Raw genomic sequence first — 24,853 nt, 5'->3', positions numbered from 1 at the left:
CCTCTGCCCAGACCTTCCTTGGTCCCCTCCCATTCCCCACTTTCTACTCTCTGGAGTTACTCATCACCTCTGGTGATGGAGAGTGATAATAAACATTTTGTGAGGCTGTCTGTGGGTGGGGAGGCTGGGTGTGCCTGCAGGGCTCTCACACTGTACACACCGAGGTACCTGCTTGTCCAGCTGGCCCAGCTTCTGGAAAAACTGGAAGACCCAGGGCATGGTCAGAGATGGCTTTTATAACCTGGTCACCTCCACGTGGAACAGAATTGGACCAGATTTCTCCCGACACCTGGCCGATGCTTCTGAGCAGATCCAGGGCGTAGCGTCTTTTCTCTGGTATAATGTCCTAGGCCTGAAACGAACTCAGATCAGCGATTCTCAGTCAGGAGGGCCTCGGGAGGCCAAACCAGCCCTGAGCCAGCGCCCCTCTATGGCCTGTCTGACGATCTGATCTGCTCGAAGGTTCCTGGGGAAGCCCATTCCAGCTCTGCTCAGAAGTGATGGGGAAATCTGCCTCTGGGAAACTCCTCCTGCCCAGCTGCTCCAAGCTCTGCCCTCGGGAGCGAAGCAGAATGAGTCCAAACCCTCTTCTTCACGACAGACTCCAGGCGCTTGAGCACTGCTACCTCGCCCCCTTCCGCCAGGGACCAGACTGGAGGCCCGTCCTCATCCCGGCTGTCCTTCTTTAGACAGTCTCTGGTTTACCCATGTTCTCCCTAAACTGTGAAGCCGAGACTTGAACAGAGTACTCCATGTGTGGTCTGAAATGCCTCTCTTAACGTGGCCTAAAACTGCACTAGTGGTTTTGTCTGCCACATCAAGCTATGAGCTTTCAAACCACTATGACCCCCAGATCTTTTTTCAGAGAGACATATACTGAAGGCCAGGAATATACCCTTTGTATATGCTTCAAACTCATAAAATTTCATACTTTTGTGTAATATTTGATGCACGTTAAAAAAAAACCCCAGTCCTAACTGATTTATATAATGTTTCTGAACTTTATGAAGAGACTTACAGATACCATCATATTTGATACACACAACAACCCTGCGAGATAGGTAATTTTGGCTTCAATCACCACATATTTTTAAGTGTTTCCTATAGAATCACAGGATGATGAATTTCAAGATGGAAGGGGTTGGGCGTCGGGGGTTGGGGGTGGCGTGGAAAGAGCTACAGAAACAAAGAACCAATAAAGCTCTCTTCTGCAGGAGCTTGCATTTCATCAACTATGATAACAAATACCTAGATACAGGACCAATGCAACATAAGTACCAGGGAGTTCAATCCCAGTTAGCTAAGCAAGGAAGGTCCCAATAGTCAGGGCATCAGAAGAGGCATTATGGAGAAGGGGCACGGGCCATTGGACAAAGTGCCCTGGGAATATTGGAGGAGGTGGTGCTGGAGGATCAGGGAAGGTGGCCCCCGAGCTTACCCCTGAAGGGAGATGGGGAAGGTAGAAGGCGGAGATGAGGGGGAGCAGGCGCATTGCAGCGAGAGAGGGCACATTACACAGAGGTGGAAGGAAGTGAAGATTCACAGAGGACAGGGGAGTGACACGGCCAGAGCTGGCCTTAGAGAGATTATTTTGGGTGAAGGAGGACAGATGGAAAAGGAGGGAGCGTGTGAGAAGACCATCCCCCAACACACTGACAGCGAGCCTAAGGGTCCAGGACTGGGGCAGTGACCATGTTACAGAGAGAAGGAGGCAGATAACATGCAGGCAGAACGGATAAGACTTAGCAGGATTGAGGGAATGAAGGAGAAGAAAGAGTGTAGGGTGGGCCTGGAGGTTATAAACCTGGATAACTAGAAGAACGGGCAGCTAGCGGGCGCCATGGTGGATAGAGTACTGGGCTTGGAGTTGGAAAAAATTGAGTTCAAAAACAGCCTCGGATACTTCCTAGCTGTGGGATCCCGGGCAAGTCACTCAGCCTCTGTTTGCTTCATTTTCCTCATTGGCAAAATGCGGATAATGATAGCATCTGGGGGGACGGAGCCAAGATGGTGGAATAAAAGCAGTGACTTGCTTCAGCTCTCCCCCAAACCCCTCCAAATACCTATAAAAATGACTCTAAACAAATTCTAAAGCAGCAGAACCCACAGAAAGACAAAGTAAAACAAATTTCCAGTCAAAGACAGCCTGGATGGTTGATCAGAAAGGTATATTGCATTGGGTGGGGAGAGGAGCACAGCCTGGAGCAGGCCTCAGAGGACTGAATCACCGGCAGCTGTGGTGCTTTCCAGACTTCTCAACCCATGAAGGCCAAAGACAACTTAGAAGGTCAGTGGGAAAAGCCTGTTTCTGCGGTGCTGAAAGAGAAGCGTGGGGTCCCAGCCCCTGGGCGACGGAGCTTCTAGCCCACAGACTGAGCGGGAATTGAGTGGCTGATCAGAGGGGGATTGCAAGGATCTCTTTGCCAGTGCTGAGGCAGGAATCTCTTGCTCTGCCTGTGTCTGGATCTGGGTCATAGTTCTGGGTGGCAGTCCTGGGGCGAGGAGGAGCGCTGGCGTGGCGGAGCTTGTAGTGGCAGTGGAGAGGGAATCCTCCCCACAGTTCCAAGACAGAAAAGAGTGCTTGTGGTGGCTCACAGACCAGAGCACAGGCCAGGAAAGGCGTAAACACCTCGCCCTTGATCATAGCACCTTGGAAGAACTGAAAATTTACAGGTCCCTAGAAGTATCTCTGAAAACAGCTGCACAAAACCCCTGAAGCTTGGGACAGTACATTCTCCACTCTGGAAACAGCCCCCTACCTTAACAAAGAGTCTATAACTCAAGTAATTGGCCAAGATCATGAGTAAGCAGTGCAAAAAGAGTCAGATTATATTATCTTACTTTGATGACAAAGAAGATCAAAACATGCAACCAGAAGAAGACAACAAAGCCAAAGCTCCTACATCCAAAGCCTCCAAGAAAAATATGAATTGGTCCCAGGCTATGGAAGAGCTCAAAAGGGATTTTGAGAAACAAATAAGAGAAGTAGAGGAAAAACTGAGAGTGATGCTAAAGGAGACCCAAAAAAATACTGAAGAAAATAACACCTTAAAAAACAGCCTAATCCAAGTGGCAAAAGAGAAGCCAATGAGGAGAAGAATGCCCTAAAAAGCAAAACTGGCCAAATGGAAAAGGAAGTCCAAAAGCTTACTGAAGAAAATACTTCCTTAAAAATTAGAATGGAGAAATTGGAAGCTAGGGACAATTTGAGAAATCAAGGCACTGTAACACTAATCCAAAGGAATGAAAAAATACAAGAGAATGTGAAATATCTCATTGGAAAAACAACTGACCTGGAAAATAGATCCAGGAGAGAGAACTTAAAAATGACTGGACTATCTGAAAGCCATGATCAAAAAAAGAGTCTAGACATCATCTTTCAAGAAATTATCCAGGAAAACTGTCCCAATATTTTAGAACCAGAGGGCAAAATAGAAATTGAAAGAATCCACCGATCTCCTCCTGAAAGAGATCCCCAAAGGAAAACTAGGAATGTTGTTGCCAAATTCCAGAATTCCCAGGTCAAGGAGAAGATATTGCAAGCAGCCAGAAGGAAACAATTCAAGTACTGTGGAAACACCATCAGGATAACACAAGATTTAGCAGCTTCTACATTAAGGGACTGGAAGGCATGGAGTATGATATTCTGGAGGGCAAAGGAGATAGGCCTACAACCTAGAATCACCCACCCAGCAAAACTGAGTATAATCCTTCAGGGTAAAAAATAGGGGACTTTCAAGCATTCCTGAGGAAAAGACCAGAGCTGAATAGAAAATCTGACTTTCAAAAATACAAGACTCAAGTGAAACAAGGAAGAGTTAAACAGGAAAGAGAAATCATAAGAGACTTATTAAGGTTGAACTGTTTACATTCCTGCAGGGAAAGATGATATTTGTAACTCATGAGTCCTTTGTCAGTATTAGGGTAGTGAGAGGGGAAAAAACTATATGTATGTCTAGCTAGATAGATAGAGGGCACAGGGTGAGTTGAAGATGAAGGGGTGATATCTGGAAAATAAAATTAAGGGTGGGAGAAGATTATGCTGGGAGAAGGAGAAAGGAAGAAGTAGAATGAGGTAAAATATCTCACAGGAAACAGATAAGGAAAGGCTTTTACAGTGGAGGGGAAATGGGGGAAGGTGAGAAGGAATGAGTGAATCTTATTCTCATAGGATTTAGTTTAAGGAGGGAATAACATACACAATAGGGTATGCAAATCTATTTTACCCTATAGGAAAATAAGGGGGGAAGGGGGCAAGAGAGCAGGGGTTTGATAGAGGGGAAGGCAGACTGGGGGAGGGGATAACCAGAAGCAAACACGAGGAGGGTCAGGGTCAAAAGAGAGAATAGAATAAATGGGGGGTAGGATAGGATGAAGGGAAATATACCTAGTTTTTCACAACAAGACTACTATGGAAGTGTTTTGCATGACTGCACGTCTATAACCTGTATCGCGATGCTTGCCAATGAGGGTGGGTGGGGAGGGAGGAAGAGAGAAAATTTGTAAACCAAAGTTTTAAAAACACATGTTAAAAATAAAAAATAAACAAATAAGATATTAAAAAAAAACAAAAAAATAATAGCATCTATTTCACAGGGATATCGTGAGGATTAAAAGAGATAACAAGTGTCTGGCACACAGTAGATGCTATATTAGCATTAGTTATCATCATCATCATCATCGTTACTAATGGAACGTCCTCAATAGAAAGAGGGAAAAACGGAGGAGCTACAATGTTTGGGAGAACGAGAAGGGGTTGTGTTCTGAGTACACAGAGCTTGCAGGGTCAGCAGGACATTCAGGTGATGGCCAGAAGTGAGATCATCAGGAGGGGCTGGAGATCAGCACAGAGACGAGAATCGCAGAATGGGAGAGTTGGAAGGGAGGGAACTCAGCGGCCCCCAAGTCTAATCTGTGACCCCAAGGAAGCCAGGTGATAACACAGCAGACAAGTAGCGCTCGAGCCTCTGACCCAAGATCTCCAAGGATGGGGCAGCCCCTTCCCCTTTGGGACAGCTCTAATTCTCAGGACATTCTTTCTGACCCAAGCCTGAAGGGGTCTCTTTGTCCCTGGCCCCCCTTGCTTCTACCCGCGGGTGCCAAACAGACCCAGTCCAATCCCTCCTATACAAGATAGCACTTTCACATTGAACACAGCAATCATGCAACCCTTACATCTTCTCTTCTCCTTAAACATGGCTACATAGGATCAGGGCTGGATATACAGGTCTGGGATTAGAGAGGTGATAATTCAATCTATCAGAGCGCATGAGATCCCCAAGGAAAGGGAGAGGGAGGCAGGGAGAAAGAGAGGAGGGAAAGGAGAGGGAGGGAGGCACAGAGAGAGAGAGAGGGAAGAAGAAAAAAAAAGGAGGGGGAGAGAGAGAGAAGAGAGAGGAGGAAAGGGAGGAAGGGGAAAGAGGGAGAGAAAGGGGGGCAGACAGAAAGGGAGGTAGGGAGGAAGATGCGAGAGAGACAGAGAGAGAGAGAGAGAGAGAGAGAACCCATGACTGAGCCTTGGGGTACACGTGTGCTTAGCAGAGGGCTAGGGGATAATAATCCGCTACAAGAGACTGGAGTGGAGTGCTCAGACAGGTAGGAGAGAACAGTGTCATGGAAACCAAGGGAGGGAAGAATATCAATGAAGAGGGAGTGGTCAGTGTCGCCAAAAGCCGCAGCTAGGAGAGAAGGAGGGCAGACAAAAGGCCGGTGCATTTAGCAGAGAGAAGAGGTGCCTAGTAACCCCCAAGAGGCAGCAGCCTTGGTCAAAGGGCAGGGGCAGCAGCCAGACTGGCAGGCACTGGGAAGTGGGGAGGGGGCGGGCAGCGGAGGCAGCAGCAAGGAGGATGCTAAGTGTTCCTCAGTGCCAGGTGGAGAGGCAGGAGAGAAAGCTCAAAGCATGACGCCAATCAACTGAAAAGGGCTTGTTTAAAGGTGAAGGGGCTGAACCAGAGCACCGCCCCCCCACCCCGGGCCCGTTCTGGCCCTGGGCCAAGCCTGCTGTGACCTTGGTACCTCCAAATTGCTTCTTTCTCATCCTTGGCTTTCTCAAGTGAATGACCGCTAACACCACTAGTCAGCTATCTCATGGTGGCAAGCAGGCTTGACCCCGAGATCAATTTTTAGTTCTGATGACTTTTGCTTTCATTTCTGAGTACCTTCCTTTCCCTCTTCTCTATCCAGGCAGCCATCCCTTGTAAAAAAGATTTAAAAAAAAAAAAAAAAGAGAGCTCACTAACACATCAGCTGTGTCTGATAGCATACATCAGGAAGACCCAAGTTCAAATCCTGCCCCCAGATACCTACTAGCTGTGTGACCCTAGGAAAATCACTTACCCACTGTCTGCCTCAGTTTCTTCATCTGTAAGACAGGGATAATAAGAACACCTACCTCCCAGGGTTCCTGTAATTATCAATTGAGATGACATATGGAGAGTGCTTTGCCAGCCTTAAAGCACTCAGAAATGCTAGCTACCATGATTATTTTACACCCATTGTCCCTTATCTCTTCAACAAAAGGAAGGAGGCATATTTTCTCATCTTTTCTCCAGAGTCTAGCTTGGTGACGATCATCAGACCAGCCCCGAATGCCTGACGGCTCTAACGGCTGACTGCAGGTCCTACTGGGCTCTCAAAGAGCGTTGGGCATGGCCCAGCAGGAAGCCCAGATGCACCGTCTGAGGACCCCCTGGCTCCAAATGGGTTTCCAGAGGACGATGAAATGGTTTCACCGCAACTGTTCATGAAGGTCAGGTTTGGCGTAGGAACGCCTACCCAGACGGAACGACAGATCTGTCACGGCCTTGAAGAACAGGATAGCACGCAACCGCACAGACACATCACTGAGTCCTCCACTGCACCGCTGGTCTGTGCTCAGTTTTTGTCATTGAGATAATTCACTAAGTGAAATCTCTGAAAAAGTCTCACGAGGCTGCCTTAATGCGTCCACCTGCCCGGCCACCACTCGTTCTTCCTTTGAAGGAGCTCACTTAAAAAAAGGTGACTTAACATTAAAACAACCCCCCAGGAGCAGAAGGGAAAGGCATGGTACAAGAAGACAGACAACTCATTTCAGCAAAGTCAGCCAAAGTCCCTGAGCGGCAACTCTGTGCTCGGAAGACTAACTTTAAACGGTATTTTCCTTTTCACCATCACTCTGACCTTGGCAGCAATCTGGTGAGAAGCCAGGCCCGAAATCCCTGATGCTGGGGAGGCACTGGTTGGTGGATTTCGAGCTCAGGAATTCAGAGCTGCAGTAGGGGCAGCTAGGTGGTGCCATAGTGCACAGAGTGCCATGCCTGGAGTCAGGAAGACCCAAGTTCAAATATGCCCTCGAACACTTACTAGCTGTGTAACACTGGGCAAGTCACTTAACCTTGTTTGGCTCAGTTTTTTCATCTGTAAATTGAGCTGGGGGGAAAAACGGCAAACCACTCCACTTTTTATGCTGAGAAAACCCCCAAACGGGGTCATGAACAGTAAGAATCGCCTGAACAACAAAGTCCACACTGGGTTCAGTACCAGTACGATGAACCCCTGGGGAGCAGGTGGCTACCAGGCTGCCTAAAGAGTGGAGACCTGGCCCAGGTTAGAAATGAAGCAGGTCATTTACATTTTTAAAAATCCAGAAAGCAGTGTTTTCTTGAAATCAAATTTAGTGGGAGAAAGGACAGAAGAGATGTTAGCCTTAACTCTCCTCTCTCCCTCAACCTCTCTTAACCAATCAGTTGCCAAATCTTGTTGGTTTTCATTCCAACAGCATCTCTCACACGTGTCCTCTTCTCTCCTCTCATAGCAAACCCCCTCATTGAGGTACTCATCACCTCATCTGACCTCCACTCTCTTCTTGCCTCCAGTCCATGCTCTACACAGTCACCAATATACAGATCTGACTATGTCACTCCCCGACTTGAAAATTTACAGTAGCTCCCTACTGCCTCTAGAATATAGGGGAAAAAGTCTTCAGGCTGGAATGTGAATGAGTCCCCCACATGGGGGCTCCCACCAACTTTTCCATTTTTATTTCATTTTAGTCCCCTTCATATACTTTCTGGTTCAGTGCAAATGGTCTGCTGGTTCTTCCCTAGATGCAACATTTCATCTCCTGCCTTTCTGTCTTTGTACTTGCAGGCTCCCAGACCTGGAATGCACTCACTCCTCTTCTGTCTCTTAACATCTCTAGCTTCCTCCAAAGCACAAGCCAGATGCCACCTGAAATTACTTTGCATACATCTATTTTGTACACATACTTTGTATACATCTACATATCTGCATCCACGTTGTACTATTGGCTCCCCTCCTGTCCACAACCTTCCCCTAGGAGTATGCAAGCTTCTTGAGGGCAAGGACTGTTTATTTTTTGTCCTTGTATCTCTAGAAACTAACGATGCCTGACACACAGTAGGCACTTAATAAACATATGATTAACTGAATTATTTAGCATCTTATGTGCACTATCTACAGAGAAGACGTGCATTGGAAGAAGCTAGATGGAAGAAATGTGTCTGTCGATTTCTTCAAAGACGTTTTACTGCAAAATTCATCAGAGTTTATTTATAAGATATTTTCCCATTCTCTTTTTGAGAAAAAAATTCTGGTGTTGAAGGTGATCATGGTAATGGCTTTGGAAAATGGCCAGTTTAATACTATTGTATGAAACCTATTTATAAATCATACATTAACAGCTGGCATCAGACCCCAACTTTCTCCTCCTCTGGATTCAGCAGTGACACATCTTTTGGCAGTCCCGCTATTTTTTTTTTCAGTTTCATCTTAGAATATTGATTACATTCTCATCTGAGTTTGCATTAGAACATTCTTGAGGAGCTGTGTTCAAAAATGACTCAATCCAAAAGAAAAGTCCAATGAAATTCACTATGTTTGCATTGAAGCTGGGCCACACAGATGCAAGGATAGCAAATGCCAGCTGCCTCATATAATAATGTTAACAGAACAACTACTCATATTTATATAGTGCCTCAAAATTTACACACCACTTTCCTTAGAACAACCATATGAAGTGGGCAGTGCTATTGTTATTGTCTCATTTTAGAGACAAAGAAACTGAGGCCTGAGGAGATTACTTGCCCAAGATCACACAGTTAATTGCCTTTGTCTCTTCCCATCTTCCCTATACCTATAGAGGGCATCACCACCTTTCCAATTTCTCAGGCTCACAACCTAGGGAGTTATCCTGGATATATTTCCCCCTCCCCCCTCCCCATATCCAAGCTGTTGACAGGCCCATCAATTTCACCTCAGCAGGATTTCACCTTTGCATCTTGTAGATTTCACCTCTGCAATATCTCTTGTGGATTTCACCTCTGCAATATCTCTTGTGGATTTCACCTCTACAACATCTGTTGTAGATTTCACCTCTGTACCAACTCTCAGTTGTAGATTTCACCTTTGTACCAACTCTCATCAATCTCACTTCTGCACCATCTCTTGTGGATTTCACCAATGCAACATCTGTTGTGGATTTCACCTCTGCCACCATCTCTTGTGGATTTCACCTCTGCAACATCTCTAGAGGATTTCACCCCTGCACCACCTCTCATCAATTTCACCTCTGCAATATCTCTCATGGATTTCACCAATGCACCACCTCTCATCAATTTCACCTCTCTAACATCTCTCCAATACCCCCTTCTCTTCCCTGACTGCCCCTACCATGGTGCAGGCCTTCATCACCTCATGCCTGGATTATTGCAATAGCCACTGGGGATCTGTCTTCCTGCTTTAGTCTCTCCCTATTTTGGCACCAAAGTGATCTTCCTAAAACATAGTTCTGATCATGTCACCTCCCTACTCAATAAAATCCAGTGGCTTCCTATCTCCTCCAGGATCAAAGACAAAATACTCTGGCATTTCAAGTCCTTTGTGACCTGGCCCCCTCCTACATTTCCAGTCTTCTTAAACCTTACTTCCTCACATGTACTCTTCAATCCAGTGACCCCGACCTCCTGCCTGTTCCTCAAACACTAAATGGCCTCTATGCATTTTGACTAGCTGTTCCCTATGCCTGGAATGCTTTCTTCCCTTACCTCCATCTTTGGCCTTCCCTGGCTTCCTTCATGACTCAGCTCAAATCTCCTCTTCTACAAGAGACCTTTCCAAGTCCTTCCTTCTAAGATTACCTCCCATTTAAACTGTCTAAACCTTATAATATGTAGTAGTTTGCATGTTGTCTCCTACATTAGACATGTGCACTCTTTGGGAGCAGGGAGATGTGTTTTCCTTTTCAAGGGGAAAAAAAACTAGGTAGTACATGGGCTAGAGTGCTGGCCCTGGAGTCAGGGAGACCCGAGTTCCAACCTGGCCTCAGACACTTAGGAGGGGAAGGGAATAAGCATTTATAAAGCACCTACTATGTGCTACTAAGCACTTTATAAATATGATCTCATTTGATCCTCACAACAACCCTGGGAGGTAGGTGCTATTATTATGCTTAATTTACAGTTGAGGAAACCAAGACAAATAGAGGTAAAGCGACCTGCTTGGGGATACTCAGTAAGTGTCTGAAGCTAGTTTTGAATTCAAGTCTTCCTGAGTTTGGTCGCAGGACTATTCACTGCACCACCCATTTGGCTATTACTTACTAGCTGTATGACCTGTATGCGTGTGCATCTATGCAACTCTCGAAGCCTGTGAGATGCAAAGAAGATCCTTTGGTAGATCTGGTTTCTCACCAGAGAGGAAGTTTCCTATGCCAATCTAATCACAGATCCAGCCTCCATCCTTCTCCTTAGTGATTCTGACACATTGTTGAACTGAATAGAAATTTCATTTTAAATGCTATAGTGAAGCTTGTTATTTAAAAGGAATTCTATGGTTAATCCTTAAGCAAACATATCTGTATGTCCGTAAAGTTTATCTACTTCTATATTTGCCTTTCTTTGTATCCCCAGAGCTGGGATAGTGTCTGTCAAACATTAAGTGCTCAGTGCCTACCTCAAATCAGTAAGTATTTATTAAAGCACCTACTATGAGCCAGGCACTGTGCTAAGTGCTACGGATACAAAGAAAGGCAAAGGGCAGTCACTGCCCTAAAGGAACTCACAATCTAATGGAGGAGGCAGTGAGGAAACAAATAAATACAAACAAGCTATCTAAGAAAATAATTAAGAGAAGGTTGTCTTACAAATGTAAGCTATTTATTATTATTATTAATTATTTTCCTCTGAGCTACTCAAAAAGCACAGAAAAGTGGATGAACTTTAAGAGGAAAGGCACTAGAACTAAGAGGAGTTGGGAAAGGCTTCAGGGAGAAGGTAGTATGTCAGTTGGGGCTTGAAGGACAGCAGGAAGCAGAGGTGAAGAAAGAGAGTGATTACAGGCCCTGAGGACAGGCAGAGAGCATGCCCAGAGTTAGGACAGGGAGTGTCTTGTTTATGTTGTGAGGGTCAAACGGGCCAATATCTGTAAAGCACTTGCAACCCTTAAAATATTATAAAAATGTTAGCTATCACTATCACCATCATTAACAAATTAGTCAGTCAACAAGCATTTATTAAGCATTTACTACATGTTGGGCACTGTGCTAAGCACTGGGGATAAAAGGCAAAAACAGGACCCCTGCCTTCAATGAGCTCATACTCTAAGTTACCGTTGATTGACTGACATACTAGATTTGCCAGAGACTGTATGAGGTGGTCTCCATTCAATCAATCAAAAAGCATTTATGAAGCACCTTGTACACTGACCTATGGTCTGTCCAAGGCTCCCTAACCCTTTCCTTACTTCGCTTTTATCAGCTTCCTCAACTAAGAAATCCTTTCCCATCGACTGGCGTTATTCCTGTGTGAATTCAGAAGTGGCAAAGGTATGCTAATTCCTGACCCTTCTCCCATCAAGCGCTTACCTTCTTCGTGGGGAAGGGGGTGCCCAAGCCTGTGTTACTCTTACAGTGAACCTCAGACATCAGGATTGTACATGCTGCACGATCATAAATCCAAGATCGGTGCTTGACTGTAAGTGAACACCACCTACAATGCCTCCAGCCACAAGACCTCTTTCTTCCTAAGCAGCCTCTATCCCTCCTGCCTCTAAGGAAATGACGAAAAGGGGAAGATCGTGGATTTAGAGCTGGAAGGACCCTTGCAGATCCTCAGCTCCAGCCTCCTCCCTTGACAGAGGAGAGGAAGTGATCTGTCCTAGTCGCACCTGGGGATCAAATAGGATTGTCAGGATTCAAACCTAAGACCTCCCGCTAACCAAACAAAGCCTGCGCCATGCTGGAACTCTGCCAAGGGCAACGTCCATCCATTCATAAGAGAGAAGTGATTCTCATGCTCATGGACTCCAATTTGCTTCTTCTCTTTTTGGCCGAGAGGAGGAAGGGAGGAATGGTGGTTAAGAACAGATACTAGTTTGTCTAAACCCCAGACATTATTTAAACACCACACAATTTCCCACAACCCACCCGCAAGACATTGACTGGCAGCAGGCGAGCTTCCATTTGCAGGGACAAGAAGACCAAAAGAGACTTTTAGGCCAGAGAGAGATCATAGGTCCAAAGACAGAGAGCTAGAAGGGGTCTTAGAGACCACTGAATCCGACCCGTTAGTACAGAGGAGGAAACTGAGGCAGAGCAAGGCAGGATTTGAACCCCTTCCTAAAGGCAGGATAGTATCTGGCCTATTCCAGAGAGATGCCTGTCAGATTATATTGTAGAGATGGTCTTTAATCAATCAACAATTCGTCAAGCAACAGATATTTATTAAGTGCCCACAGTGAATGTGCCAGGGGATAAAAGGACAAAGAATGAAATGGATCCTATTCACAATGAACCCACAAGACAAGTACATACAGACCACATACGGTGTAAGTATAAAGTGAATAAATACAAAGACGTTAAATACAAGTAGTTTGGGAGGGAGGACATTGAGAGTTGGGGGGGATCAGGAAAGTCTTCATGCAGAAGGCAGGTGTGCGTGTCCACCTTAAAGGGAGAGGACTCGAGCTGTCAAGAGGCAGCAGGGCATAGTTTGGGATTCTTCACCTTTTGGGGATCAGGGACCCCTTTAGCCGCCTGGGTGAGCCCATAGAACCCTCCTTAGAAAAATGCTTCTAAGTATTTGAAGAAATGCTCAGTTTAAGTTAGAGGTGGATGAAAATAAAGATGTAATTTCCAGCCCCACCCCTATCCAAGTTCATGGACCCCCAGGACCCCAGATTAAGAACCCCTGGTATAGTGGGACAGAGTACTAGGCCAGGAGTGAGAAGAGTTTCTATTCTCAGGGGACTTGCCCAGGGTCACCCTGCTGCTATATGTCTGAGACAGGAAACAGACCCTAGTGGCTGTCTACTGTGGTACACTACCTCTAAATCAGCAAATATGCTAATTACAAGCGATTCTTGGCTTTTCGTGAAATGGAAACCCGAAGTTCACTTGCTCTACTTGCTAAAAATCTCAAAGGTACCTTTCTTTAACAGTCTTAGGAAAGCTTTTTAATGAGCTGGCAGCCTTAGTCCCTGAGCCCCGCCCCCCCCCCCCCCCCCCCCACCAAGGTTCTTTCAAATTAATTTGGCCAGGAACACTCAGCAACAGCCTACCCATGAGGCAGAGGACAAACACCCTGCTTGTGAATGGTGGGCAACCAGGCCCCGGCAGTTTAAGAGCTTTCAAGTTATCCCATAAAGCTTGACGTGAGAAATGAAGCATCTCGGGGACGTCGGAGGTGTCTCTGAAGAGATGGGGAAGCAAATGGCAGAGGAGAACACAGCTGGACGCAGCATCTCTGGACTTTTTCATCCTTTACCATATGTCCAAGCCTTTCTCGACCTCACCTGCCCATCGTGCTCCCTTTTTTCCAAGGAATGAGAGGGGAAGACACTTCTCATTCTTGATGTTTGGTGTGAGAATCCGTAGCTCAGCTGAGAATTTTAAGGGCTTGTTTCCAAGTTCCAGAAATAGTGTCAAGAGGGCAGGTAAACCCTTTGTCAAAACCCTGAGTAAGTAGGGATGTGAGGGCTGAAGGAGCTTTGAAAAATCCCCAGGTGAGGGAAAGTAAGGGATTTAAGGAGCTTGCAGTTCATTACAGACATACACATGTGCATTAAGTGTGTGTGTTCTCGAGAGCGTGTTCGGGTGCGTACACACACAACACACACACACACACACACACACACACACACACACAATCACCAGGACCTTGCATTCTATTTCAGTGTTTAACAATCCTCTCCCACACACCTATACACTGTTGGTGGAACTATGTATTGGCCTAATCATTCTGGAAATCAATTCTGGAATTTTGCTAAAAATGAGACATAAACGTCCATACCTTATGACCCGGAGAGCCCATTGTTATGCATAAAACAGCCCAAAAGAAGCCAGAGACAGAAAGAAAGAATCCATAGTCACAGATATATTCATAGTAGGATTCTTCAGTGGTAGCAAAGAATCGGAGGAAAAGAAGATGTCCGTCGACCAAGGGACATCTCAACACAAACATAATAAGAGAATATTAATATGACATAAGATATAATAAATACAGGGAAGCCTGAGAAAATTTATATGAACAGATACAAAGGGAAGTAAAAGCAGGAAAACAACAGAGACGGTGGCTAGAACAATCACATCGAGAGGGGCAGGGGGATGGGAGACGTTGTGGAATTATGGGCCTTAGAGAAAAGGTGAGAAAACGGAGCTCCTTGCCATCACTGGATAGGCGAAGGACCACGGATGTGGAATACTGCATCCACTGTCTGACGTGACTGGGGTGTTGTGTCTTCTCTTTCTTTTTAAAATCTTTGTTACAAACGGTCGGTTTGCAGATAGGGAGGGGTGGGGCATATGTGGAAATTAAGGTGATATAAAAAACAAAAGATATTGCCAAACCTCATCAATAAAAATGGGATTAAAAAAAGGGCAGCTAGGTGGTGCAGTGGGTAAAGCACCGGCCCTGGAGTCAGGAGGACCCCAGTTCAAATCAGGCCTCAGACACACCATACTCACAAGTATGCTCACCCTCTTGCCTTTAAAAATCCCGTTCCTGGGAGGCCGTTCAGGCATCACATACATCCTGGGAAACCCAGAAGCAGTGACAACAAATAGCTACTCTCATTATGACTCAGTGGAGGGATCTTGGGTGCAACGGCAGGCAGAAGTAACGGGTTCAAATTCTGCCTCTAACTCACTGGGACCCACTTTGCTCCTCTGAAGAATGAGAGGCTGGCCTGCCTCTAAGGTCTGGGCCACTGCTAAGATTCTAGGAGTCTACAGCTAATTAAATTCCTGTTTTCATCCCCAGGGAGTCCCTCTGAATAGTCTTGGACACTTAGGAATCATTCATAAAGTACCCAAAGCCACGACATCCTTTCTCAGACTAGAATTAATTAGGATGACAGAGAAGTCCCCCAGCAGTTTCCAAATGGCTCTTTTTAAACAACTGTCTCCATGTTTCTGGAAGTAAGGCACATGAAAGGTCAGCGGCCACAAAGGCCGACGCATTTTGGACAAATCACTAGAGCGCTGTGGGCCTCAGTTTCCTCATCTGCAAATATTTTTTTAGGATCCCTTTCCACACTGCATTGACTTCATTAACTATGTCAGGTAACTGAAGACTGAGGTTAGGATCGTATATTTACGGCTAGAAGGGACCTCAGAGGTCACCTGAGCCAAATCTCTCATTTCACAGATGAAGAAACTGAGGCTCACAGAGGTCATAAGATCATAGGATCATAGATTTAGGGTTGGAAGGGGTCTTAGAGGCTATCAGGTATCATCCCCTCATTTTGAAAGATAAGGAAACTGAGGCTCAGGGAGGCCAAAGGACCATGGATTTAGATAGAGCCAGAAGGAATCTTAGACACCATCAAATCTAAACTCTTCATTTTGATAGATAAGGAAACTGAGGCACGGGGTCACGAGTGTGTGAAGCAGGCTCTGAACCCAGGTCTTTCCTACTCCAAGTCCAGTGCCAAACAGTTAAACCAGAAACAAAACAGCCCAACTGAGACGTGCCCATTGTCAGATAACTAGTAAACACCAGAGGCAGAACTGGAGCCCTGTTTCTCCTGACTCCAAGGCCGGCATTCTATCCTGAGGCCACCCAGCCCTTCCCTCCCCACCCTTTTTCCAAGTGCCGCCATGATTAAATATACCCATGATGGCAGTGGTAGCCACAAGGGTGGTACTGGTCACACTTTTACCTAGTCAAAACTTCATTCTTTGGGACCTGACCTACTTCCTTTCCTACCTCCCCAAGGTCTGTGCTAATGAACACGACTGTTTCAAGAGATACTCTCATTTGGGAATTACCTTTTAAATTGGAAAGATAACACTTTATGAAATGGTCCTCTATTCTCTTGGCTGAAAAGCCATCTCCAGACTCAACGAACAACGAGGCAGAACTCTATTCATTACGTGGTACTGCAATGCCACGGGGATGCCAACAGGCCATCATGCAAATGTATCGGGCATTGGGCACCAGCTCCAGAAACCGAAAACTCTTGTCTCAGGCAATCCAGATTAGGTTCAGATGGGAGCCATGCTCCCCAATCTGGCGCCTGCTACTAGGGTGATCGAAGGTCTGAGCCCTTGGGGGCGCGATTTAGCCAAACTCTCACTTCCCACCAGGCTCGCCACCAGGGATCATGTCCCGCCCCAAGAGTACTGCTTTCCCTAATCTATTTATTCCATCAGAGCTTCATGAGATCGGATTAAACAAACATAAGAAAACTGGACAAACCAGGGACCTTTCAAAGAGAACTATAAACCCCAGGCTGCAAATAATCTCATTCTGAATGTGAAGATTGAAGTTTTATTTTTAAACAGGGAAAGAAAAAAAGCCCCTAACATTCCTAATTATGGCCCTGAGCCTTTTCCTGGGTTGAGTCTAAGACCTCACTGAATTTCTACCTACTGAATAACTTGAATGAACAAGCATTTATTAAGCACCCACTACATAGCCAGAACCGTGGTTGCTGGGCCCTGGGGACACAATCGGAAGCCTAATATAGTGCCAAGAGAAGGATCAGCTATGCAATCTTCAGGTTACCATTTAAAGCCCTTCACTTTCCAGCCCCCTGCTGCTAACACTGGCCCATTTGCTGGTCTTCCCATAGGCCACTCTATCTCCCATTTCCGTGGCTTTGCCTTCCATGTTCCCTCTGTCTGGAATGCTCTTCCCACCCCAGCCCCCATGCCTAGAATGGTCCATCCTGGTTGCCCGCACGACTCAGCCGCCATTCCACCTTCTTCAGGAGATCTCTCCTTCTCTCCCTTATAAATACATCTTTCCTTCCCCTTCCTACCCTTTCTCTCTGAGCTGATCTTCTATTTACTCTGTAGTTATTTGGATGGGAGCTCCTTGGGACAGGGACAGAGTTCTGACCTTCCTTTGTATTTTCAGGGCTCAGCACAGCGCCTGGCACACAGTCAGAGCTTAATAAGTGACTTTTTGTCATCTCCCAACACTCAGTAGTAACAGGAGGGAGCCAGAATGGCATTGGGGCCGTGGCAATGATGCCCAGAAAAGCAATGGGCCACCATCCTTCCTATCCTATCCAGCCGCCCACACAAACTGCCTCACCTGCCACCTGTCCCCACTGGCATACCCCTCAACTTTCAGCCTCCCCAGAGCAAACTTCCCTCCCCTTCACCTCCCTCCTTGATGTGTTCTTTTCCCCGGTTAGAATATAAGCTCCTTGAGGCAGGGAATGCCTCTTTTTCAATCTGTTTATCCTCAGCCCTTAGCACAGTAGCTGGTCCACAGTCAGCACTCAATAAAAACAATTTCCTTCATTCATTCAGATATAAATTAGATAGAATAAAAATGCCATCACACACAAAGCAGAAGTCTTAAATTCAGTCACAATGGGTTAATAATAACAACGATAATAATAATAATAACTACTAGACACTGATGTAGCACCCTAAAGATTGCAAAGGGCTTGACGCTCTTTGAGCCTCACTGGAGTCTCAGTATGATCTCCATTTTACAGATGAGGAAACTGAGGCCAAGAATAACTCATCCAAAGTCACTGGATTTATATGAACACAAGCACAGGTGTTACCATAGCCTCTAGAAGCACAGATTTAGAGCTGCAAGGAACCTCACTATCATGGACACAGGACTGGGAGACACGAAGTTGGGGGTTGGGAAGGCCTGGGTTCAAATCTAGCCCCAGACACGAATGGTGTGGATCACTTCATCTCTGTGGGTCTCGGCTGCTTCCTCTGTAAAACGAGGGAGTTTGACCGGATGGTCTCTTCCAGTCCTGAATGCCGGATCCTGATCACTGGATAGATTCTAGTACACCTTCCTTTCATAGGTCAGGAAACTCCATCTCTCAGCTCCCAGCCTCCTTTTCTCTGGCCATCCCTCCCCATGTGTAGAATTCTCAGCCTCCTCATCTCTGCCTTCTGGCTTCCCTGGTCTCTTTCAAGTCACCAGTCAACAGACATTTATTAAGCGCCAGTCACTACGCTAAGCACTGGGGACGTGAAAAGAGGCAAAAGATAGTCCCTGCCCTCAATATGATGAGGGGACAATAAACAACCCAATGTGTGCAAACAAGCTACAGAGACAGGGGAAAAAAGGAGACAGTTAACAGAGGAAAAGCACTGGCATTGAGAGGCTGTGGGGAAGGTTCCTGTAGACACAGGTGGGTTCCAGTTAAGATTTAAAGGAAGCCAGGGAAATGGCCAGGGGGCACTGAGGCAGGAGAACCTTTTAGGCAGAAGAGGCGGCCAGAGAAAACAGAGGTCTGAGAGACGGACGTCTGCTCATGGCAGACCAGTGGGGCCAGTGGTTCTGATCGAGTATGTGTCGGGGAGAAAGGTGCGTAAGGACTAGAAAGGGAGGAGGGGGCAGGTCAGGAAGGCTGTGACCGCCAGAGGATTGGGGATGGGGAGATGAGTAAGAGCAGGCAGAGTTAACTGAGGGTGGGGGTGACCTGATCGGACCTCTGCTGTGGGAAATCACTTGGTGGCTGATGGCGTATGTTTTGGAGTGGGGAGGGACGTGAGGCAGGCAGACCCACCAGGCAGCCATGACAATAGCCTAGGCATGATGTAATGAGGGCCTGCATCAGAGTGGTGGCAGCATCAGAAGAGAGAAAGGAGCACAATGGAGAAACGGTGCAAAGGTGAAATCAACAGGCCTTGGCAACAGATTGGATATGGCAGGAGGAGGGAATAAGCCCCGGCTAAAATCTCCCCTTCTGCAAAAATCCCTTCCCAATCCCCTTTAATCCTAATGCCTTTGTTGATTAGCTCCAACTTATCCTGGACACAGCTTATTTGCACATAGCTGTTGACAGGCTGCCTCCCCACCAGACTGGATTGTTTTTGCCTTCTCTGTATCCCCAGCCCTTAGCACACAGTAGGTGCTTAATTAATGCTTCCTGACTGATGTGACTAGCCCAAGGTCACACGATATGAGTAGCAGTAGCTGGCTCTGAAGCCAAGTCCTCAGACAGTAAATGCTGCGCTCATCCCAATGTTGCAGATTTCCTTTATTGGTCTGAAAAAACATGATTGGGCAAGTGACACCCACCAGCCTGTGACTCCCATTTTCTTCCCTTTTTTTCTCTACTCCTGGGGGGGGGGGGTCAATTCTACTGTTTTGATTGACCTGTCTCAGAGTTTTTTTTGCCTGGTTTTAATGACTGACTGTGTTTCCAGGTAGCAGCTGAATCCTCCAACCTGTGTGTGGGCGCACGCGCGCACACGCGAGCACACACACACACATACCCATCACACACCACACACACAGGGCTTTCCTACCCAGCTTGTATGAATGAGCTCCTTCCCTGAGATCATGATTAACACTTGCTCTGAAGGCAGGCAGGTGTTTTGAAGAGGGGGCTGTTGGAGCTTGATGCACCATTTAAACCCAGGGCCAAGAAAGTACTCTCAGGAGTGGAGGGGTAGGAGAGCAAAGACACCCTTTGAGATCTGGCCTTCTGGCAACCTCCAAAAAGATTCATTATAGACAGAATATTCAGTCTGGGTTATAACTGTGCCAGGAAATGTAAACACCCTGTCCCCAAAGGCAGGAGGTGGGGAAAAAGGAGTAAATGATGGGAAGGAAGCTGATCCTGAAAAGTTTATCCAACTCCACACGTTTGACTCTCTAACAAATTCCAAGTTTTTTTTCCCACGGCCAGGCCGGCCATTTAACAAAAACAGGGAATGTTTAAGGGGGAGGAAAAAAAGAACAAAAAAGCAGCCTCCCAAAGCCGGCTTCTTTCTGGCTTTTTCTTCATTTCCCTCCAGGGCGGGAATGAAATCAAGCCAGCCCCTTTAGGAAAATGAGCCTCTGTGTGCGTAGCCACAGACAGAAGAGCCCCTCTGAGAAAGGCCGGGGCCAGGCCAGGCCTTGTCAATTCCACCTCTCAGCTGGGGAAACGTCTAAAGTTTCACTCGGGAAAATCTCAACTAAAACCAACACTTCCCTTTCCTCCTAGGGAGAATTTTATGAATGATCTGAGTAAAGCTTCCCAGGCAAGAACACACTGCCAGGCTCAGCGTAAGGCAGGAGGGCCAGGCAGCAAATGAAGGCAGCCAGAGCCACCTTGGGGAAATTTTCCTCACTGAAATTGAAAGATTCCGTAGTCCATCCACTACCCACTCCTCCCAGCACCTCTGGCCAGACTTCATATTTAAAAGGAAAGGAGTCAAGCATGGCTTTTCTCCACTCCACCGCCTCCATATGGTCGGAGAGAACACTCGTGGCCTACCCCCCACCCCCACCCCCGCCCCCGCCCCCGCCCCCGCCCGTCTCCGATCTGAACCCGCGGTGCGTGGGAAGTCTTGGGTTCCGGTGTCCGTGGCTGGCCTTTACCACCACCCCCACTTCCCCAGGCCTCTTTTTTCCCACGCGAGCCCGAGCTCTGACTCCCCACGTTTCTGTCCCCGGATGCTCAACCTGGGTGCCCGCTATACCTGGGTACACGCCTTCCCAGCTGAGGGGGGGGAGGGCTGCGGAAAGGGGGGCGAGAAAGCGAGAGGGGCGTGGCACTCCCCAGAGGCGCTCTACGCCAATCTCTCTACCGCAAAGTGGTCTCCCCCCAACCCCTAAAGGAAGGGCAGCGCCCTCCCTGCGCCCAATCCCTCGACCGTTGCCCCAGCCTGGGGTTAGGGGGCATCCTCGTGGAGGACGCGCCCAGGGCAGACGAGACGGGCAGGAGTAGGGCAGCGTTTCTCCTTCCCCTCCCCATCCCCCAAACCAGGCACACTCAGCTGGGGGCGGAAGGCTCCCCCAGGCCTGGGCACCCCCTCCTAGGCTTCAAGCCCAGGGCCAAGCGCCCCCTCCTCAGCTCCCGCGCCCAGGGCGCACGCACGCCCTCTCCTGGCCCCGGTCTTGGGGCGCTTAGTGCGCGAAGCCAGTCTCCGCCCTCCGGACACTCATGCCTGCCTTCCTTCCTTCCTTCTTTCCCTCCCTCCTTCCATCTCTCCTCCGCCCCAGGATTCGGCGGCGCCGCCGCCCCCCAGATCCCTGCCCTGTGCCGCACCCTGCGCTCTGCTGCCCCCGAGGGTGTCCACCGCGTACCCCCGCCCAGTGTGGCCTCGCTCACCTCTCGCCGCAGCAGCTGCCGAGGGACTCTGTCTCTCTGGGCGACCAGAGACTGCTCCGACCTCTCCTCCTGCTCCTCCCGGTCCCCGGCTCCGCCTAGCTCTGGGGGAGGCGGGGCGCACGGACAGACGGGCGGAGCGGTGGTGGCGGCGCCGGGCTTAGCAGCAGCTTTGGCCCAGGCTCTCTTGCCCCCAAGGCTCTCTCCCTCCCTCCTCCTCTCCCTCCCCCGCTCGGCTGCAGAGCCCGTGCCCAGTGCGCGCCCTGGCACCCGAACTGGGCCCAGAGAGAGGTCTGCAGCACTTTGGGTTGGGCACAAGTGGTCGAGTTGGGTGCACACCCTGCAGAAGGAGAGCCCTGCTGGTCTCTGTGGAAGGCTGTCCACGGTTATTTAAGGTGTTGCAGCCCCTGCCCCACCCCCAATCTGGATTGGCCTTTTTCTGGAGCTGTCTCCAGATGTTTCGCCCACCCTGGGGCGCAGAAGATCGGCTTGGGGTCCCGTCTCAGGGACTGGGCGCTGAGCCAAGCCTCATCGGTAGCAAACAGTTGATTCTGTAAGATTCAAGGCCCATGGGGGGCTTCTTGTAAAGTGAGGATAGGGTTGCTGGCCTTTGTTTTATTAATGCAGCTACCACCCAGAAGTGGTAGCACCATCCCCAACCTGCACTGGGTGCAAGTGTCTGTCACACATAGTAGGAGCTTTGCCAATTGACTGCCTCCTCAGATGGGAGGAAGGGAGAGCGGGGCTGGGGAATTTGACCAACTATATTTTCTTTGGCCAAAGTTTGGATATAATTAGGAAGGCTGTAGTAGCGTGTATACATATATACACACAAACATTCATACTTCAGTGGTGCCGTGAAGGAAGCCTGGTTTGGGAAGCAAAGGGCCTCTCTGAATGCCCAGATCCTCTTCTTTCTCTGTGTGTGACCTTGGGCAGCTTTCCCAACCTCTTGTGCCTCTTTTAAAGTGAGGTAACGGGACTGAGACTCCCACCATCTCTTCTAGTTCTGAACGCCGGGTCCAGTGCTTGGACAGTGATCGGTGCCTGAGGGTCAGATGATTTGCAGTCAAATTCTGAACGCTGGTTCACTTACTCCCTGTGCCGACTTGGGGACATCAGTTCATTTCTTGGGAACTCGGTTTCCTCCTCTGGAAAGCAAGGGGATTGGACCGGAATCCCCCCAAGGTCCCTTCCAGTTCTCCAAAGGGGTACCCCACTAGGTGTTGCATTCCTGAATAGCTGAGCCTCCACTCACCCCTTTCTATGGAACTATAACAATAACCTCTAATGATCTCCCTGCCTCAGTCTCTCCCTTATCCAATCCGTCCTCCAGGATAAAGTGATTTTCCTAAAGTTTCGGTCTGACCATGTCATCTCCTCCCACGCTAGCCTATACACTCAATAAACTCCATTGGTGGCACTCCAAGATGAGGAATTCTTAACACCAGTTTCGGGTTAAAGCTCTCTCAAGGTCTGACTAAATTGACAGGTCCCTTTTAAGAATCGTCTTCTTCACTGCAGCCAATAAACCCAAAGGATTACAAAGAAAATCAATTCTATTGGGATAGTTATTTTTTCTTAATAGTTCACAGGTTAAGAACCTGTGTTCTAGGCTCAAATGCAAATTTTTCTGTTGGCGTTTTGGCCCCTTCCCACCCTCTCCACGGGCCACTACCTTTTCAGTATTCATGCTATTTCTCACACGCAAGCCTCCATCTCCCATCGGAGATCTTTGCACTGTCCGTCCCCGGGGCCTGGAATGCTTTCCTCCCTGCCCATATCTGTATCTAGCAATCCCTGGTTACTTTCAAAGCTGAACTCCAGCACTTCAAATGAGGCCTAGCCAGCTTCCCCAGATGCTAATCGCTCTCTTCTCTCCAATTATTCCATGTATGCGTGTTTTTTAATATAAATGTTGCTGCCCCTATAAAATGTAAGGTCTTTGAGGGCAGAGACAGCTTCATTTTTGAATCCCCTGTACATAGTGCAGGGTCCCTTTAAATGCTTGTTGACTGTTGAGAATTTGACCAGCTGTATTTTCTTTGGCCAGTGTCTCAATGGCCAGTTGGAGAGAGAAGGGGTTCCATTGCAGACAGGACAGGCTCTCGAGTGTTTCTACGAGGTAGGCAATCCCTGAGCACATGGTGATCTTCAGAAGATTGCTGTTCCTCAGAATGAGAATAGATGTTCCACGAGAAAGCTTCAATACTAGTGATCTTTGCCCTGAAAAAATTTCAAATATAAATTCATGTCTGTGCCCAAAATAGTACACACAGCGATTTTGAAGTATTGGAATAGACTTAATTTCCTGTTGAGAGTAAAACTTGCTTATTCCGTTATCCTGTGGATGCCCCATGCTCCCCCTAGCAGCATTTTTGGGGTTTCATCACTACATCTGGAACATAGAATTATTAAAAAATGACTATGAAAAACACAGGTAGGGGATATTTATGTTCACGCACTTTGACATGAAGTGGGATTGGCACACAAGGGGAAGCTGGCCAGTTGGGGATCCATTCATAATCCTCACAGTTCCCAAGAAGCTTAGCTTCTAGAAGGGATCTCCTTATCTCCTATTCTCTTTGCTTTTGCCATATTCATAGTGAAACTGGGGTGGGGGTGGGGGGAATTCAAGAGAACTTCCGTTGAGGAGGGCGTGAAGGAAGAGAGAGGGGTGGCTAGAATGCCCACCCCAGTGAACAAGGAATCATCTTTGATATCTTAAAGATGTGGATTATTGGGGAGAGGAAGAATCAGACAACCAAAGTGAGCCCCTCCCTTCATTTCTGATCCCGGCCAGTAATAGGAGAGCTCAGAGTAGTTCGGACAGACTGTCCTTCATCCCTCTGTACCCTAAAACCAAACGCTGCCTTTTGGAGTCTGTCGTCCAGTCAGAAAACATTTATTAAGCACCAACTATGTGCCAGGCACTATGCTAAGCAAAAAGAGACAGTCCCTACCCTCAAGGAGCTTACATTCTCATGGAAGAAGACAAAGCCCAAAGCAGAGGGATGCTTCCTTTGGGTGGGGCATTGTTTAGAAGTCTAGAAAGTCAGAAACAGCCTAGAAAGGAATGAAAGTTGGCAGCCTGGACCCCTTTCCAAAAAGGAGGCCCTGAGAGAAATGAATCAAGGGAAGAAGGGGAAGGCTAACAGAATGAGAAAGCTGCAGGGGGATGGGTGTTCCAGGATGAGGAGGTCCCAGGTGCTGAGGGAAGGTCCAGAATGACACACTGGGAGACAGAAGTAGAGCCTGGAAGGGAATGAAGCTTGGCCATCTGGAGGCTCCAGGAAGAACTCAACAATGAAAGAAAGCCCACCCT

General features: G+C 47.7%; 1 protein-coding gene across 1 annotated transcript in view; it reads right to left on the bottom strand.

The window, feature by feature from the left end:
• GNG12 (G protein subunit gamma 12) overlaps positions 1-21,615 on the bottom strand; it is a 143,729-nt gene extending 122,114 nt beyond the window's left edge. Inside the window, exon 1 of the mRNA XM_027874015.1 lies at positions 21,532-21,615. The gene's annotated coding sequence lies outside the window, so the exon portion shown is untranslated. The remainder of the gene's footprint in view (positions 1-21,531) is intronic.
• Positions 21,616-24,853: the final 3,238 nt, after the last annotated feature.

Source organism: Vombatus ursinus, unplaced genomic scaffold (genome assembly GCF_900497805.2).
Source record: "Vombatus ursinus unplaced genomic scaffold, bare-nosed wombat genome assembly UNPS02014804.1, whole genome shotgun sequence".
NCBI classification, from domain to species: domain Eukaryota; kingdom Metazoa; phylum Chordata; class Mammalia; order Diprotodontia; family Vombatidae; genus Vombatus; species Vombatus ursinus.
This window is presented reverse-complemented; position numbering and strand designations above follow the sequence as displayed.